Source organism: Triturus cristatus, chromosome 3_2, assembly GCF_964204655.1.
Source record: "Triturus cristatus chromosome 3_2, aTriCri1.1, whole genome shotgun sequence".
Classification (NCBI taxonomy): Eukaryota; Metazoa; Chordata; class Amphibia; order Caudata; family Salamandridae; genus Triturus; species Triturus cristatus.
Window position 1 is genome coordinate 1044476925 of NC_140584.1, and position 18878 is coordinate 1044495802.

General features: G+C 40.9%; 1 protein-coding gene across 1 annotated transcript in view; it reads left to right on the forward strand.

Moving 5' to 3' along the window:
- Window positions 1-3350, forward strand: part of RNF43 (ring finger protein 43) — a 385455-nt gene extending 382105 nt beyond the window's left edge. The window contains exon 10 of the mRNA XM_085649734.1: window positions 2587-3350. The gene's annotated coding sequence lies outside the window, so the exon portion shown is untranslated. The remainder of the gene's footprint in view (window positions 1-2586) is intronic.
- The last annotated feature ends 15528 nt before the right edge of the window (window positions 3351-18878 follow it).

Consider the following 18878-nt stretch of genomic DNA (forward strand, 5'->3'; position numbering starts at 1 on the left):
CCACAAGTACATACAACACAGGCTCTTAGTCACCCATACAGATATATCCCATTCATTCATTCACATTCATCCATCCCAATAGGCCATGCACTCACTGACACACGTGGCAGCCTTATCATAGTCCCCCTAGTCATAGAATTATGTTAAAACCATAGTATCGGGCTCCATGTGTGTGGGTGTGTGCATGTGGGTGCATATATATATATATATATATAGATAGATATATATTATCTACTGGCGGCCGCCAGTAGATAGTTATAGTTAGGACCGTGTTTCCATAGGAAATCTCAAAATTCTATTTTGAATAACTTTGGCGCCGGTTGACGAATCTTCGTGAAATTTTCAAAACTAATGGGGCGCTCTGCTCAGCTCCTACCCTGAAAGTTTCGGGGGATTCGTCAAGCGGGGGCCGAGAAAAAAGGGGGATCCCAAAACGCGTTTTCCCCATGCATTTTGCCATAGGAACTTTAGTCGAAGGTACAGCCCGAACGGCTGAACAGAATTACTTGAAATTTGGCAGAGAGGTAGTCCTCAGGTCAGGGATGTGCCTTTTGCATATATGGAGTCAATCTGTTCAGTAGTTCCTGAGAAAATTGCAGTTAAAAGCACATACATATCTATAGCCGCGCACCGTGCGCGCACGTTGCGCGCACCCTAACGTGTGCGAGCGTAATTCTGATTGGTTGTTACATGTCAGTCAACATTTGAATCGGTCGAAATCAGGAAGTGTCGGCCGCCATTTTGTTTGTTTTCAGTGCGAGAGTGGAAAAGGAAGGTGGCGAACGTGAAAAGGGGGCAGGGTAGAGAGATCCTGACCCCCTAGCCTTGGTCATGGGGTCCCTGAAGGACCCCGAAGGCAGAAAAAACCATTTAAAAAAAAAAAATTAAATCGAGGATGTGCGCGCACGGTGAAAAACCATTAAAAAAATGTTAATACGTAGTTTATTGAAAAATAAATATATAAAAAAAATTATAATACATACATAACTTAGCATTTAAAAAACTGTACAAATTCACTGAAAAAACCATAGGTTTCACACACGTTATAGTTAGGAATTAGCATTTAAAAAACCTTGCAAATTCACTTAAAAAAACTATAGGTTTCACACATGTTATAGTTAGGTGGATATTTCACTCGTAAAAAACCAATGAAATTCCCCCGTTATAGTTAGTTGAGATAACTATAACTCGCGCGACCGCCACTCTATCACAAGGATGATGTCATCGGTGATGTCATGAGTGATGCCACTGACCATGTCATGAGTGATGTAATATGTGACGTCATGAGCAGAGGATTGCGGGCGCGCGAGTTATAGTTATCTCAACTAACTATAACGGGGGAATTTCATTGTTTTTTTACGAGTGAAATATCCACCTAACTATAACATGTGTGAAACCTATGGTTTTTTAAGTGAATATATATATATATATTTATATATATATATATATATATATATATATACACACATAGACACTGTTTCTTTATAATGCAAGTACATATTGATAGTACACAAGTCACTAGCTGAGGGTAAATTCCGAAAAAAATAATGGAAGTGATAACTTCACAGAGGGCAATGTGTAAAGGTTGTGGCCAAGCAGGGATCAGCCTCCCTAGATGTGATATTGACCCTTGTTCTTATCATATGTCATTTATGTCCTCTGGCCTTAGGTTTGTAAACATCAGTGCTATAGATTACCTCAAGTTTTTTACTGCTCAAATTTAAATGTTTTTGTTCCCATACCACTGCAGCTCACAAAGCCACCGCATCTTACATTAACTTGAAAACATTCTTAGCATTCATAGTATGAGGTCTGTAAGCCCACCGCCAGGAGACTTGTCGTGTATTTGTCATCCTCACAGTAACTGTTGATGCAAATTTACACATCCTGCACTTTTTTTTTTTTTATAAACTTTATTTATTGGTTCTTTTAATTTGTAAAACATTACAAACATGTTGTAAAAAACCTAAAGGGAAAATGGAAAGATGGGAGGGAAAGTCCAGGGTAATCGCATTACCAATAAAAATCCTGCACTATTTTGAACTGACGGCCACTGTTTTCTCCTTGAAACTCACGAGTGTATGGGTCTTCTGGAACCATAGCCACACAGTACAAGAGTGTTTAAGTTCACGATTTTACACACTTATAAGTCGAGAGTTCAATACTCAAATGAATTAAAGGCATTATTTAAGTTTTACATAGTACTTGTAGCCAAGACGACACCATAAATGTAGAAATAACAGTTTTTCAGTGTTTATCTTGTTTCTTTTCCCTTTACTTGGTTTCTTTTCTCTTTAATTGGTTGCATTCTCCTTATTTTCAGAATAGGGGATGGTGGTCCACCTAGAGAAGTTGTACATTGTGTGGCGTTTTTTCCAGCCAGTACAAGATTGTATAGTCTACAACACCAACTGTGTTGAACTTTTGCAATTTTAGTGCCACACCATGAACGCCTGAATGCACATAGTAAATTACATTTTCACCACTTAATCTTTGATCTGAAATCTATATTTTGGCATCATAAAAACTGTATTTATATTTCTACTGTATAAGCTTTACTTATATTTGTTTGTTTCTTTACAGCAGCATCCTAGATACCATACTTAAAGTGTTGACCTTAAGGATAATGCACAGCGAAAGCTCTTAACCAGTATTCGCTATTCATCTTCTTGACATTCGGAGCTGCTAGAATTACCACTGGACACAACTTTGCTCGCCTCACCTTCACTTCATGGGACCCAGAACGTTTGCCTTTCTTAGGCTTTGTGGTACACTGGACATATCACTGTTTACTGATTCCTGTTCATACTGGTTTTCACTTGACTGCCGACAACTACATCGCACTGGATTTCTCTGCCTCAGGGTTCCTTGATTTCATTGGACTTCACTTCCTCTTGACCTATTCAATTGCACTTAACCGACTACATAATGTGCCCTATTTTATAGTGGAGTTCTGTTTCAAATATTTATTTACAATGGAGGCAAATACGAGATCCATTACAATTTTTCCCCTCAAAGAAAGTCTGTTTTGTTGGTATTACAACAAGAGCTCAACCCAATACCACATTCTGCTACCTTCCATCCAGCCTTACTCTCGCTCACGTTTTGGCCCTGTCCAGAGTTTTGAATATGCCTTATCTTCAGTTGCATTGTTTCTAACCCATGTGGCTCAGACTAGAAATAGAAGTGTGTATTCCATTTGTTATGAGGACCAAAAGAGTTATTACTGAAGGCGTGCAGTTGTGTTCCATTCTCCAGCAAGAGCCAGCACTGCCAGGAGGAAGGAACTGCGTAAAGATGGTGCCACACTGCACTGAGTGTTGGTGCTTCATTGAGAAAACACCCACTGCAAAATAAAGATTAAAACATCACCAAAATAAATTCTACTGCTCTAAAGCATACCTGTCTAGGTATTGCACATCAACGCATTAGGGTTCGACACTGTTGAAGAAAATAATGTTGTCCCACTGCTGTGAGCAAGGCAACAATAGTGTGCCCCTCTGTTGAGCTTGAGGGAACATTAATGGACTCTGCTCAGCCAGTGGCATTGGTCTCTTCAGCCTGCCAGATGTCAACAATATATGATTTGTAAGAGCCTTTCCTTAGTGGTATGGCTTAATGTATGGGATCACAGATGTGGCAGAATCACCTCTCCACTGCACTTCTTGGCAGGTTGCCAGATGCGGACGATGATTGTTTGTAAATCTCAAGAGGTCAGTGATGTTATTCCCATTTCGGCCACTTTAGAAAACACTGTATGACGTTATCTCAGTTCTATACAACCTCTGTCCAATGGGCATGGCAAGCATGCATTGCTTGAAGCCTACAAAAACCATTGTCTTTGTTGTTCTCTTGCCAAACAAGAATGAAGTGGCATCTCTTCTGGAGCTGTCATCCATAGGACATATTACATCTTGAAGGCTTAGCCTACAGACAGCAAATTTGGTTAGGTGCTGCTTTGAGTGATGACAAAGACTGGCTGATGTTTCAGCTTAGCCATCACTAGCGCCATGTAATATGTGCTATGAATAACCTTCTCAGAAGAGATGCCACCTCCTTCTTGTTTGGCCAGAGAACAACAAATACAATGGTTTTTGTAGACTTCAAGCAGTGCACGCTAGCCATGTCTTTGGACAGAGGTTGTATAGAACTCTAGTAACGGGAATAACATCACTGACCTCTTAAGATTTTCAAATAATGATCTATAGCGTGTACTGTTGAAGCCTACAAAACCGTTATCTTTGTTGTTCTCCCGCCAAACAAGATTGAGGTGGCACCTCTTCTGGAGCTGTCATTCATAGCACATATTGCATGGCGTGAGTGGTGGCTAAGCTGAAACATCGGTCAGTCTTCGTTGTCAATCAAAGCAACACCAAACAAACTTTGATGTCTGTAGGCTAAGCCTTCAAGATCAGGGAAATCTATACTTGCAAGTTCACCTCTTTGGGTGTATTTTTAGCTGTAGCTCTGCTGTGAGCTGTATCCAGGATAGCTGTCTGGTCTACAGGGCAAGTCTTTCAGATCTGTGTTGCAAGCGGTATGACAGAGCACTGTATTGTATATACTGTATAGTTTGCACCATAAAATGTAGACTAATGTCTTTACACATTCTCTAAGCAGCGGCATATCCGTACCTACATGTGCCCTACGTGATAGCGCTGCAGTTATATAAAGTCTGTAACATTTTTGTGCCCTGATGGTAAATGTGCAGATGTCTTATGCCTTTTCAGTCTTTGTTAGATGAAGGATATCTGTGCAGTTGTCTAAAGCCCATACCGTTTATGTAACATGGTGGATTCTTGTACGTTCTCCACAACCAAAGTCCAAAATAAAAAGCTTGAGCATGTGGCTTGATAAGTCACTTAAATTCAACCAGCAAGCAGTGGAAGTGTCACGAGTCTGCCACGGCATCCTTAAAATGCCGCGAAAAGTCCTCCCCTTCTTCCCATGGGGGCAAGGAGAACTATGGTCCAGGCCTTAGTCCTCTCGCATTTGGACTACGGCAACTCACTGTATCTAGAAGCACCTTCAGGAAGCTTCCGACTACTGTCAGGTTTGCCCTGAATGCAGTCAGCCATGCCCAGTTTAAAGACCATTCACTGGCTGCCCATAGAGGAGAGGATTAAATTTAAAGCCTTATGTATTGCCTACAAGACCCTCATGGGTAAAGACCCTCACATTAACCAGTTCCTTATCACCGCATATCGTCCGAGGAAACTCCTCAGCTCTGTAAACCTTAATCTAGCCACCATCCCTAAAATCCAAAGGATGCGAAGCAGGGGTCATTCCTTTTCATACAATACAGCTAAGCTGTGGAACACCCTTCCCCTGCATCTGCACTCAGAGGCATCCCACTTCACCTTTCGAAAGTGTCTCAAAACCTGGCTATTCCAGAACTTCAACTGGTAGTCACTTCTCTGCACCTGTTCTTTCTACTGCTAGCGCTGGGATGCCTTAGGGTAGTCATGCGCTTAAGAAGTGTGAATAATAATAACCTGGACGATAGCTGTGCAGTTATCTAGCCTCTCTTCTATTTAGTTTGTGTCACCTGAAGTTTAGCTGTGCAGTTCTCAAATGTGTAATCTCATGCCCTGCTGTGCATGTATCTTGTGCCTTTACCTCACAGTCTATTCAAAATGAGGGATAGCTTTTCAGTTATTGAATATGTATGCTGTACAATCAGTGTAACCTGGGGAATAACTGTGCAGGTATATCATGCCTATTCCATACAATGTGTGTAACCTGAGTAAATATCTGTGCAGTTATTTAACACCTATGCAGTCGAGGGGTAGCTGTACATATTGAATGTTTGTAGCCATTGTGAATGTATTCCTTTTCACTTAGAAGTAATATGAACATCCAGTGTTGTCCTAGTGTGCAGATTGCAGGGAGCAGCTACTTCACCAATGTGTTTTCAGTACAAATACCAATACTAACCGGGTACAGAAGCTGCTGTGTATGCATACCCTGAAAATGCTCTGACAGTCCAACTTAGTTAAATATTGGCTGCCCTCTCCCAGATTGCATCCTAAGCAAGAGTAATTTACTCTCCATATTTAAAGCTGCTTCCCAAGTTCAGGATCAAATGCAGAGTTTTTCACATCAGTCAGTGCCTTACTGTTTTAAGACTCCCTAACCATAAGGTAGATCAGGTCCTCTATCCATGTTTAAGACCAAAGAAATACAAATGCCTTAGAATGCCTTTGTTGGCTGCAGGTGACATCTGCCAACCCTTGCACTTGTCTTTTAACTGTTCCACTGTAGGGCCTCACCTCCATCACTCGCACCATTCATAGCCTTCACTGTGCCTTTCTGCTACTGATACCCCAGCAGTCCTCATAACCTTTATCACCAACCTCAGCCTTCCCTCCATCAATGTCTGAACACGTCATGGCAGAGCTCTCCTTTTTGCCTCCTGAACCCCTCTCTGTTGGTTCCACAGTGAAAATGTTAATTTTATATTTTTTATATCACGTAGGTGGTACCTTTTTAGAAAAAAGTTCAAAAATAATGAAAAATGTTTTATATTGCAGAAAGTCTGTATTTTATATATATATATATATATATGTATATATATATATATATATATATATATATATATATATGTATATATGTTTTTTGAGAGGGGGGCATTTCAGTTTGGTAAAATGTTGTAAAAATCTATTTATTTACTAATATATTGAATCTCTGTATCATGTGGGTTGTTTAGAAAGTGCCGGTGCCAAGACTTCGGCTCATTCCAGTTCCACAAAAATAAATTATTTTGACATATCTGCTGTTGTGTTTTTATGTAATAACTTTAGTGTGTAACATTGCCTGGTTTGATGAGGGAGTCACAGACCTATCATTATGGGGAATCAGTTTGAGTGATACATACATGGAAAACATGGAATCTGAGTAGCAAAAATCTGCTCATTGTTCTATGTGAGCCACAAAACTGTCAGCACTTGTGAGGGTGAGATACACCATGAGTATCAGTCACAGTGGCAACAACATAAGAGGAGTCATTACTTGTGGTAGTAGACCATGAAGTGTCCTAGACTTGTTTGGATGAGTTACAGAGAAGTCATCTGTAGGTGTGATACACTCTAGCAAAGACTCATGAGAAGTCACTACTTGTGGAAGTGGTCCATGAAGCGGCGTAGCCTTGTTTTGGGAGAGTCACAGAGCTGTCATCATCTCTAGGTGTATCTTGCTCTGGGAAAGGAGAAAGAGAAGTCAGTACTTGTGGAGGCAGCCCATGGAGGGTCACTAGGTTTGCTTGAAGAGCTACCATTGGTTCTCTGGGAGTACCTCAACCACTTTCCTTTAGGAATATGAGCCAAGGAAATGGCTCTGCGGTTGGAATGTGAGCTTAGGTTTTGTGAGGGTCTGCTTACAGGTCCTGCAGTGTTCCAGTGTAAGGGTTAGTGAGGCAATACCCTGGGATAATACTGCAGATTTGCTGGGTTTTGGAAGAAGAGAATGTGGATGCTGTTAGATGTATCTTAGTTGCTCTTGGGTGACTTTGTCCATTAAGGCTGAGTTGTAGAGGTAGATCGGAATAACTACAAACATGAGCTGATGGTTCCTTTAGATCATAATTGCACCCTTTGTAATGAACGTTTTTATAGAGAGTAGATAACAAATTATCACAAACTTTGAAATCAAGGTATATGTGAGAGCTCATGGCGTGGGAGTAACACTCAGGCTTCTTGGAATGGCCATGTATCTGGGAACTGATAGCTAACAGCACTGAGACACACCTCTCTGGATCATGCCGATGAGGGTGGTATGGTCTTATGAAGTCAGGCAAACATATTTTTCAATAAAATGTTATACAGACAAATCTTACATTTGTTTAGTTGGAAGTATCTTGTCTTTGCAGTATGAATATGCTATGGATATCATAAGACTCTGGCCACAGATGGTTAACACAACAGTTATCAGAACTTTTTGTTGACACTCCCATTCGAAATCAGTTTCTTCTTCAAGATGTGGTACTCTTAATCATGTTGTCATTTCAAACAAATTAATACTATCCCTTTGTGTTTCACATCTATTGCGCCATATAGTGGTTGGGTCCGGAAACATGTTGGTCACGATCTTCAGTTTAAAGTTTGTGGACTTTATTTTGGTTATTCATAACCATAAAAGTGCACTTAAAAGAATATAAAAAAGTTGCTTAAGTAATGACAGTTCATAATACTACAGAAAGAAAGAACCAAATGTACTAAGTTGACAAGACATCCTAGGCATACTGAGTAAGTAAAATGAAAAAAGGAAAATGAGAAAGTGCTAAACAGATATACTAAGCAAAGCTTATACCAGTGAGCACAAGCCTCAAAAAGGTGTGCTATGCTCACCCGAAGGCATTGGTAAACTCTCGGCATGGCTAGTGGAGTATGCTATTGGCTGATTAGATGGGCTATAAATCTAGCCTGAGTCTGTTTCGGTTTAAATACTTTAATTTGGTCGAGGACCATAAAAGCAACACAGAATAGAAAGCACATTGTGATATTAATCAAATAAATATAGTCTATTTCTATACTCTGTGTTTGGCTTCTGACATCTGTGTGAGTATCCTGGCATGAAGACGCCCGAGTGCTTCTAAGAATTTGGTTATAGAAAAAAACACACAAGACCCAGTGTCCGACCTGCAGATGCGCAGAGCTTGTTCATGGAGCCGTATTCCAAGAAGTCTACACAGGGGTACTATCCAGCTCTGTCGTCTGGTGTATGCTGGACAGAAGAAGAGCAGGTGGGTATCTGTCTCCTGAAACTGCTCCACAAGCCAGACAAGCTGCCCTACTCTCTGGAAGAGACCTCTGTTTACAGGTAAAAGATGTAAGTGGCAGAGTACCCAGCCTGAATTTTATAAACAAAGATCTGGCGGGTCGATCTCATCCAAATAGGTTTCAAACCTTGTTTCACATTTGTCGCACAGCAAGAAGTCGGATCGACCACCACTACTAGTGGATGTTAATACCTTTCTCCACTCTTTTGTCCAGAAAGCATCTCTGACCCCTTTTACAGAAGAAGCAGAGATGCACTGTGGGCATTGCCTACCAAAAGATAATGTGCCCTGTAACTGGTACTCATGTAAAGCGCTCTAATACCTTTGGGTCGAGTTTGCGCAATATATAACTGCAAAAAATAATAATAATTAGTCAAGAAGCGACAGGCTGCCGGCATGCTAGCTGTTTAGTAAGCGCGGACACCTTTTTAGGTCTCTCCTAGCGTTGCAGCGCGCATGCACTGCTCGCTCTGCGAGACATATTGTGGATTAGCAGATTTTAGTAGGGGACTTGAAGTCCCGCCCATCATTTTAATTGGGTCGCGTCAGCTTTTGCTAAATGCTGACTTCCCATGGAAAATGCTGCTTCTTGGTTACCGCCCTTTCTCCTTTTCGTCCGGCCCATCCGGAGTGGGTTGTCTGCTTCACGGCTGTCGTGAAGCAATTTCTTATCTATAGGGGCGTGTAGTGAGGATCATGTTTCCCAAGTCTTGTTTTTCCAGCTTTTTTCACTCGCATGCTTGATTATTTAATTAATTTGCAGTGCGTGCTTGTTTTCTTTCAGCTTTTGCAAGGACGACAGCTTGTTATATTTTTGTTTTAATGCCAACATCCGGTCTATCCTATAACAGCTCTCTGACAGCAGCCTAAATCAATGCACACCCTCAACCTAATTAGTTCCAGAAAGCTTGAAAACCTACTTCCGCAATGGGCCCCCACCTTAAGCCGTTGTAAACTCCGTGGGAGAGATCACTCGCACGTGGCTCCCGCCCGGCACCCTCTTTGTCGATTACTTACTCGGCCACAGTGTGCTCACCTGCCCAGGGCTAGCTCCAGGACTCCAGCCCCCTCTCTCCTAAACTACTGGACCAGCTAGTTAGAGAGGCAAAACGGGGTAGAGAGAGGTGTCAGTCGAGTCACGAGTGCCCACTCACAGCGTGTTTACAGACTTAAAAGGGCTTCTGCTGCTCAGGGACAAAACTGTAAAGCAGCTCAATAGGTTGGGCGCCTCTGTCCGCCGTAGACGTGTGTGCACCCTGCCTTTCCGCTTCCAGCATTACTACGGGGCAACTAGGTTATTTCAGGATCATTGTGCTCGTGTGCTACTCCTAACACCAACATAACACCTATTGGCTGCTTCTTGGCTCTTTGGCTGCTGACCTGCCGACTAGGTTGCTACATCGTTATGGAGTATCATAAAATAGGGTGCTAGTTACAGGGTGTGGGTTAACGGCCAGAGCTGCCGACTTTGAAGCTGGGCAACCAGGTTCGAGTCTCCGCATCGCCTTCACATCCCTTGATTCTGGGTAAATCACTTAATCTCCCTGAACCTACCAAAGATGAATGTGTCCTTGTGTAACGTAATTGGTGATCATATAAAGCGCTCCAATGCAAAATATCAAATACCAAAAAACGTACCAATACTGATATATCATTTGAGAACAAATCAAATGGGTACAAGAAATTTACTCAATGTAACCCAAATCCATTTTTATCAAAATTACTTTTTATTCAATCACATGAAAAGATTCACATTTATCATTCGTTAAAATGTGATTCTTATTTACAAAACATATGCAAAACACCACTTAAAAAAAATGTGGACCCTAAACGCATTGGATGAATTCGGGTCTGTAACACATATCCTCAAATGCAAAATCAATATGTAAAACTCATACACATGGCCGTGACAAAACATATAACATGAAACAAACAAAATAGGGTATCTTTTGATTTAGACCCTTTTTGAAGAACAACACAGTGAAGCAAACAAACAGTATACATTTTTCAAAACCAGAATTTCTGCACTGTGCCTAACTTTGCTAGTTTGTTAATCAGGCAGAAAACCATTCCTTTAATCACACTTGTTTGAACAAATAAGGTTGACGTGTTTCGGAGCCCACGTTTACTGGCTGGGGGTTCTCTTCAGGACCGAACACTGAAAAGAAGAAAAAGAGGATTTTTTACTCAAAATGACCTAACTGTCTTTTTACAACTGTCGTGAGGCAGCAAACTATGAGCCCCCCCTTGGAGTCAGTTTCAAAGGCGCTTTTATGCTTACCTAATAGTAGAGATCAGCCGATCTCACTTGAGAATCAGTTCAACGTTCTAATCCCAGTTCTAATTTGGAAGACCGACATAAAGGAAAAAAAAACAACAAGAACACAGTCTAAGTTTGTTTGTCTCGTTTATAACCTGATAATAGCAACTTACTTCATGTCCAGATGTCAGTCCTATCTGTTTTGGAGGTCAGTGATGTGTAGAGTAGCAAATCTATAAATTGAAGACACATGCCCTTATTAGAATGATACACCGCTTGTAGTTTTTCCGTTGTGATCTATACGAGTTTGCACGTACCTTATGATGACATTTTGGGAACCTGGGACGTTATCTTCAATTTAAATGGAATCTGTTTGAAAAAACAATACTTGGCGTTAGAATCTGACGGCTTCTATAATTCTTGACAAACGTATTAGCTGAACGCGCGAGCAGATTTGTGCAATAACATGACATGTAATCCGATGGAACCGACAATTAAGCCATCTAGAATAATGCTATTGTCTGCGTTCTATTGCTCTATTTAGCCGTGAGCCTGGGCTCGGGTGACTCAGGAAGATGTTTATGCGGCGCGTTAACATACCTTTTTCTGCGAATTTGGCAAGCCGCACAGCCTCCCTCTTTTGAAGACCGGAGTCCATCGCGATCGTGATTGTTGCGGCTAATCTCTTCTGGTTTTTGTCTTTGGATTTCCGGATGAATGGGGCGTCTTGACACGCGTGATTGCTTCTTAAATTGATTTCTGGGAACTTTAGTTCTTAATGGGAAGCTCGAAATCTCACAATTTAACTTAACGAATTTCCCCAATGTTATGGATTCACAGCAAAACAATTAGTAGTATGGCGCCCAAATAAGCAGTTGGCTTGATGTTGTTTGTTGACGATTCAAGTGAATTGCACAATTTACTTTGCAACTTAATGGCTGCCTAGGATATAAATTAAAATGCATTTTGGTAGAAGCCGGTTTTCATTTTCAATTTTGTTCTTATAGCCTGTAGATTTCTGACAATTCGTTAAGGCCATCTACAGCCGTGCTGAACTTGACTATAAGTTTACGGTCTAAGTCTCCTCCTCGAGGATCCTGTTCCACTTTTGAAATTACTGTCCACGTAAGGTCTTTTTACAGATGGTTGTTGATTATCCAATGATTTACCAATGGGGCTGACTGAACATTTTTTCGAATTCTTGATTTATGTTGAGCGATCCTGTGACGGACCTCCTGGTTAGTTTTTCCAATGTATAGATTTGGACAAGGGCATAAAATGCCTTAAATCACATTTTTTGTTTTACAATTAGTGTAAGTCTCATGTTTCCAATTTATGTTCTTATGAGAAAAAAGGGAGCCTTCAATAGTTTTGTCGCAACATACACAAGTGCCACACTTGGTGTCCTTTAATGGCAGGTAAACCCATATGGTGACGCAGCGTGTTTTTTAAAATGTAATTTTCAGGAGTGACGCCCGTACTATTTGATTCAAAATACTTTTTTCTTTCTTCAAAGTGAACAAAGTGTATGTCTCAAATGTCGGATCAAGATTTTTGATCAAATGCCAATTCTGATTTATAGTTCTTTTCAACAAGTTGGAATTGGGGCAAAAAGTTGTCACACAAACCACTCTGTCGGCTGTTTCTCTATTTTCTGTAGTAATGATTTGCGTGGTGTCCACCATGCTCTTTTCATGGCATTTTTGAGAAGTTCTTTTGGATCCAATAGTCTTTCAAGTAAATTTTTGGCATGGTGGATATACTCATCTTTGAAAGAGCAATTGTTCTTAATCCTTAAAAATTGACCATAAGGTAAGTTTTCACGCAGACTGCGTGGATGATTGCTAGTAAAATGGAGTGCTTTATTTCTATCCGTTGGCTTTTTGAAAAGGGTTGTTACCAGCCTATTTTCTGAGGCATACACCTCCACATCTAAAAAAAATCATCCTTTGCATAGCAAAATTCAAACTGAATTTAATGTCTGCTGACCTTGCATTTAGCCATCCATGAAATTGAACCAACTGTTCTTCATTTCCAGTCCATACCAAAAATATATCATCTATATAGCGTACTCAACTTGAAATGAATTGGAAAAATGGGTTGCTATTATAGATATACTTCTCTTCAAATTTAGCCATGTAAAGTACTGCCAGCTCTGGAGCGAATGGACAGCCCATTGCTACTCCTTTAATTTGAAAGTAGAAATCAGTCCCTAACTTGAAATAGTTCTTTCTTAATGCGAAGTTAGCCAGTCGCAAAATGAAATCTGTAGGAACTCTTTCTGGTTTACCTCTCTCATTGAGAAAACTTTCAATGGCAGAGAGCCCCTCCTCCTGTGGCATCTGAGTGTAGAGTGAAACTACATCAAGCGTGACTAAGATATTGCTTCCTGTTTCAAAATTCATAGATTCAACCTTGTTGATAAAATCAGTCGTATCACGAAGATAAGACAGGACATCTTTCAAGAATGGTTTAAAAAAATGTATCCACATACTTTGAGATGGGCTCCATTAAGGAATCGCATCCCAACACCATTGGCCTGCCTGGAGGTTGAGTTTCCTTTTTATGTATCTTGGGAAGGACGTATAGAACCGGAATCCTAGGATGTTTATGGTTTAGGTATACGAAATCCTTCTTTCCCAAAATCCCTTGATCATATCCTTCTTTCAAGATATTCTCCTTGTAACTCCGTCGTTGGATCTTTATTAATTTTGTGGTAGCATTCTTGGTTTTCCAATTGTCTCATCACTTCTGCAGTGTAGTCAGGGGTACTCCATATCACAATCGAGTCCTCTTTATCTGCATGTTTTATGACTATTGATGAGTCATCTTTTAGATCCATGATTGCCTTTTGTGATTTGGAAATATTCTGTTTAACAAACTTCCTCTTCTTTTCCATATGCGTTCTAGCTGAAAGTACCGTTCTTTCAAAGGTAATTACTTTATTTGGTATTTTGTTGGCTGGGGGTCAAAATGTGGGCTTGTTTCTAAGTCCTGTAACTTCTGTATTGGTAGATATTGGATTCTCAGAAAAATGTCTTTAAGCGAATCATTCTACAGAATTCTATGACTTCTGACTTCATCTTAACAAAATCCGTGTTTTTTGTAGGGACGAAGGATAAGCCTTTTTGCAAAACACTTTCTTCTGCCTCTGTTAAGAGTCGGTTTGATAGATTGTAAATAGGCAAAGGTGTTAATTTTTGTAATGTCGCCTGGTTTGCATCTCCCAAGGTTGGTTGGTATACCTGTTTTTCCCTCTTGGCTTTTGTTGACCTCTGCCTAAAAAAGGCATCCCTTGCTGTTGTTGGTAATTGCCCCGTCGATTAGTATTAAACCGTCCTTCGTTATTCTCTTTTTCCCCACCCAAAGACGAGGAGGTGTCTGAAAAGGAGATCAACTTATTCCATGATCTCCCTTGATAATCCAGGAGGAATCTATGTGTTTCTAGGTGGGAATAAAAATCTGCTTGTAAATACGGATAGGTGTTTTCCAGGGAGAAGTTCTTTTTGTCTTTTTCGAATTTAATTCCTTTTTGATTAATAGTATAATCCAGTTTGCTGCCTCACGACAGTTGTAAAAAGGCAGTTAGGTCATTCTGAGTAAAAAATACTCTTCTTCTTCTTTTCTGTGTTCGGTCCTGAAGAGAACCCCCAGCCAGTAAACGTGGGGTTCGAAACGCGTCGACCTTATTTTTTCAAACCAGTGTGATTAAAGGAATGGTTTTCTGCCTGATAAACAATCTATGAAAATTCAGTGCAGTGTTGGCCACAGTGCAGAAATTCTGGTTTTGAAAAATGTACACTGTTTTTTGTTTCACTGTGTTGTTCTTCAAAAAGGGTCCTAATCAAAATATACCCTATTTTCAACAAAAGTCAGTTTGTTTCATGTTATATTTTATATGTTTTGTCCTGGTCATGTGTATCAGTTTTATATATTGATTTTGCCATTGAGGATATGTGTTACAGACCCGAATTCATCCAATGCGTTTAGGGTCCAAATATTTGTTAAGTGGTGTTTTGCGTATGTTTTGTAAATAAGATAATCACATTTTAACGAATGATAAATGTGAATCTTTTTATGTAATTGAATAAGAAGTAATTTTGATAAAAATGGATTTGGGCTACATTGAGTAATTTTCTTGTACCCATTTGATTTGTTCTCAAATGATATATTGGTATTTGATATTAGGCTTAGCCTTACTGATTAGAGCCAAACCCTTTGTTGTTAGTCAGCGCAAAATATAACAATAATAATAATTCTTAACAGCGCTGTGGAATGGCATGCAGTGAGTAGGTGCTATCCTCCAAGACTTTATTATCAGGACAGTGCAGGGGTTTAGTGGAAACCCCACAAGTGACACAGCAGAGGGGGGGCATAGGCACCATCAGGATGGCTTTACGAGAAACCCAGAGAGAAAGAGTAAAATATTGAGCAAGAGAGGAAGGGGTGAGGAGGGAGCCGAATTGCCGTGCATTAAGCGGGGCCTCGTTGACGTGCACTGCTCGTGCCAGGGAGTGTTTAACTGGCAGCAGCTGTGAGGTGCTCCGCCCCCAGCCCCGGGGCCTGTGTCGGGATACTGATAGATGTTAAACGTACTTACGTAAAACAACATATATCCTTTAATCTGTCCTATTTAAATCAATGCAGAAAGCATAATTCGGTAAAACAAGCTGGTAAGATTTTACCACATGGTGAAATAAACGGCGACTTTCATCAAAATAAGTCTTTCTACTTCTTAAATTAGATTAAACTCACTCCTATATGTTATCTATTTCTTTTTCCATCTTCCGTTTTATTTTGTATACGAGTAATTTTCTTAAACGTAATAAAAATGTGACCCCTGCCATATTCGGTCGCCTCTTGTCTCCAAGAAACTGTTCTCTCCTTGGACTTCCAGTTTTCTGTCCGGTCTAGTGGCAGCAGACATGGTTAGCCCCCAGAATTAGAAGAGTCCTTAAACCAATGGACAACAATGATTTTGATGGTCTTCATGTCAGATTGGCTTCAAACGTCAAGCAACTAGTCATCCCTAGAGTGTATTGTCGTTTTATCCAGAATTAGCGGCACTAACTATATTGACTTTTTGCGGAATGTACAAATGCAGCAAACACAATCTTAAGGATGGCTTTACTGTTACTCACATGTGTCCAAGGTAAAACCGGGAAAAAACGCTACCAGGACAGATACTCTAACTGTGTGGGGAAAACTGGAATCAGCAACTGGTCTGCACGGAACAAGAGGCTCTCTGGAGGCCATGGCATGCCGGGGGAGCCAGCGCGGGTCTTTTCACCCCACCACCCGGTATGCATTTAGGCCAGCACTGGGTCCATAATTCACTGGGATACTGTGTCCTTCTCTCCTGCACGTTTTCAGACACCATTCTTTGGTGAACTGCCTTGGCAAATGCAGAGCATTTTACCTAGCATTTCTGATACATCATATTTAACCAAGTCACTTCTGCCAGCCTGTACCTGAAAGCGGGTCATCCGAGGCCTAGATTTACAACTGCGGACAGCTAGACTGCTGCAGCAGACGCAGTAACCCGCTGAGCTATTTCACCTCCCAAGAAAAGAGATACACCGGGTTTATGGCAGACAAAGCACTGTGAGTACATTAGTGTAAATGCAATAGGTTTCGCATATAAAAAAATTTTTTGTTGCAATTGCCATATTAAGTTACAATCATTTTATTTATGTTTTACAAAAGAAAAAGAAAACCAAAAAACAATGTGATTTACAATGTCAATAGCTCAAAATAATGTCAGTGCGAGACCTATTGCATTGTAAATGCTTGTTGAATTGGCAGTGAAAATGGTGCGACAAGGAGTGAGGGGTAACGGAGGAGAGCCGAGTAGTCTCTGGTTAAGAACTGAAAGCAGACTAATAGCTATAAAGATTGCTACCGCTCTCTCTTGTACACAACATATGGGTCTTGTTTGGGCATGTGAAACGCTGCCTGTTTTTTCCTTCTTATCTATATTTGTAATACGAAGCATTCTGTTTAAATTACAGAGCTCAAATTGGAAAAGAAGCATGAAAGTAATAATTTTAAATAGCGATTGACAAAAGAGACACAGAGCTATGTATAGGTGCTTTATGCGATTTGAATGGGGTGGCAGGTTTGAAACACAAGCTGCAAAGTAAAACAGCCAAGCGGTGTTATGGATCACACTTCACAAAACAAGCAGGAAAGTCATCAAACCCAAAATGTGTTACGGTAGGGAAAGAAAACAGTTGACCGGAAGATACTCTGGAAGTGGATTGTGAAAACGAAAATTAGAGTAAAAGCTACACACATCCATTGACAAAAAGCCAATAACTGGTGCCTTTTTGAGATTGGAAAGGAGACAGCAGCTAGATGGAGTGCAGGGTTGTTTAAAAATCCTGTCTAAAGTATGCTTTTGATGGTAAATGTAAAGCAACACGCTGATAGTCACAAGTACGGATTCCAACTCAAACAAAAGTTATTGTACAATTAGAAAGGAGACAGTAGGGGGCGTGGCTTGGACGCCGACTAATATGATCCGCCTGAGTCCGGAGCTCCGCTGCGCCGGGGCGGACCTTCACGAATTACGGAGGTTTCTGTGCTTCTCTACTGAATTCTCTGGCATTTTCTAAAACCGGAGTATGTTGTGCACCTGGTGAGGTCTGAAAGAACTTTTATTTGTCTAAAATACCTCACTTACGTCGCGTTTTGTAAACGCCTCAGTGCGTCCGCCATTTTGTGTGCTCCGTGACGCTCGCAGGATGCCAGCGCGCACATACGGATTCCTTCCACTGTGGCTCATTAATGCTCCTCTGAGTCTTCCCCAACTAATTTAGTGATTTTAAGAGGTGAACCAGGATGGATTATTGAATAATGTCGTAAAGAGACAGTCTCTGCAGCTGATGCTTTTTCGCTATAACATCTGCGCAATTCCGCTGAGGCAACACATAATGTATATCATTCTGCAGACAAGCCTTACATGGAGCTAAACCTGTTATTGGGCAATGTTGTGTCACCACCTAACTTGTCTGAACTGTTTCTGGTAGCTGTATCAGAGGTATATGTTATTGGGCGCCATGAGTTGTACTTGACTCGGCTCCTTTGAAGGAGTCTTTGTGACGACCGCGATAGCAGCAAGTACAGCATACCTGGCCGCTCTGTATGGACTTGACTAGAGACCATTAAGAAGTGTATAGTAATAATAATATTTCGACTTTTATTGAGGCGCAGTACAATTGAAAATTCTCTGGAAGATAACAAATAACTCAGCTGGCTTTTGAGGCACATCACCAGGGGCGTGTCTTTGATATCGGGTAAGAGGTCCACCTAAATCCTGTGCTCGACTGCGCCAGAGCAGATTTTTTGGTGCTTGTGGTGATTTCTGCGCATCCTCATCGAATTGTCTGGCAGTTCTTCGATTGGAGCACAGTGCGCGCCTGCTGAGACCAAGAAGAACTTTTATTCTGCCTAATTACTTCATTTCTATCGTGTTTTCTAGTCGCCTCAATACCTATGGGCAAATTGCGCAACCCGAAGTTCGTTTTTGTGCCCTCGAAGAGTTCTTCTACAACACCATCTTCCTCTCTTCAACAGCTGACTCTTCTTCTACCACAGATCAAATGGCGGCAGCAGCCCCCAACCGTCCCTTCTCGTCACAACCAATTTCAAATAAGTCTTCTCCTCCCACCACGTCATCTAAACGCTTGAAACAAGACTCTCCCCCTCCGGATAAATCGTCATCTCCTATCTCTATGGAGCTACTTCTGGAGGAGATACGTGCTTTACGTCCGTTTGTTGAGGAGACCAATAATAAAATGCAGCTCTTTGAAGTAAAATGGTCAACTATGGAAAACGGTG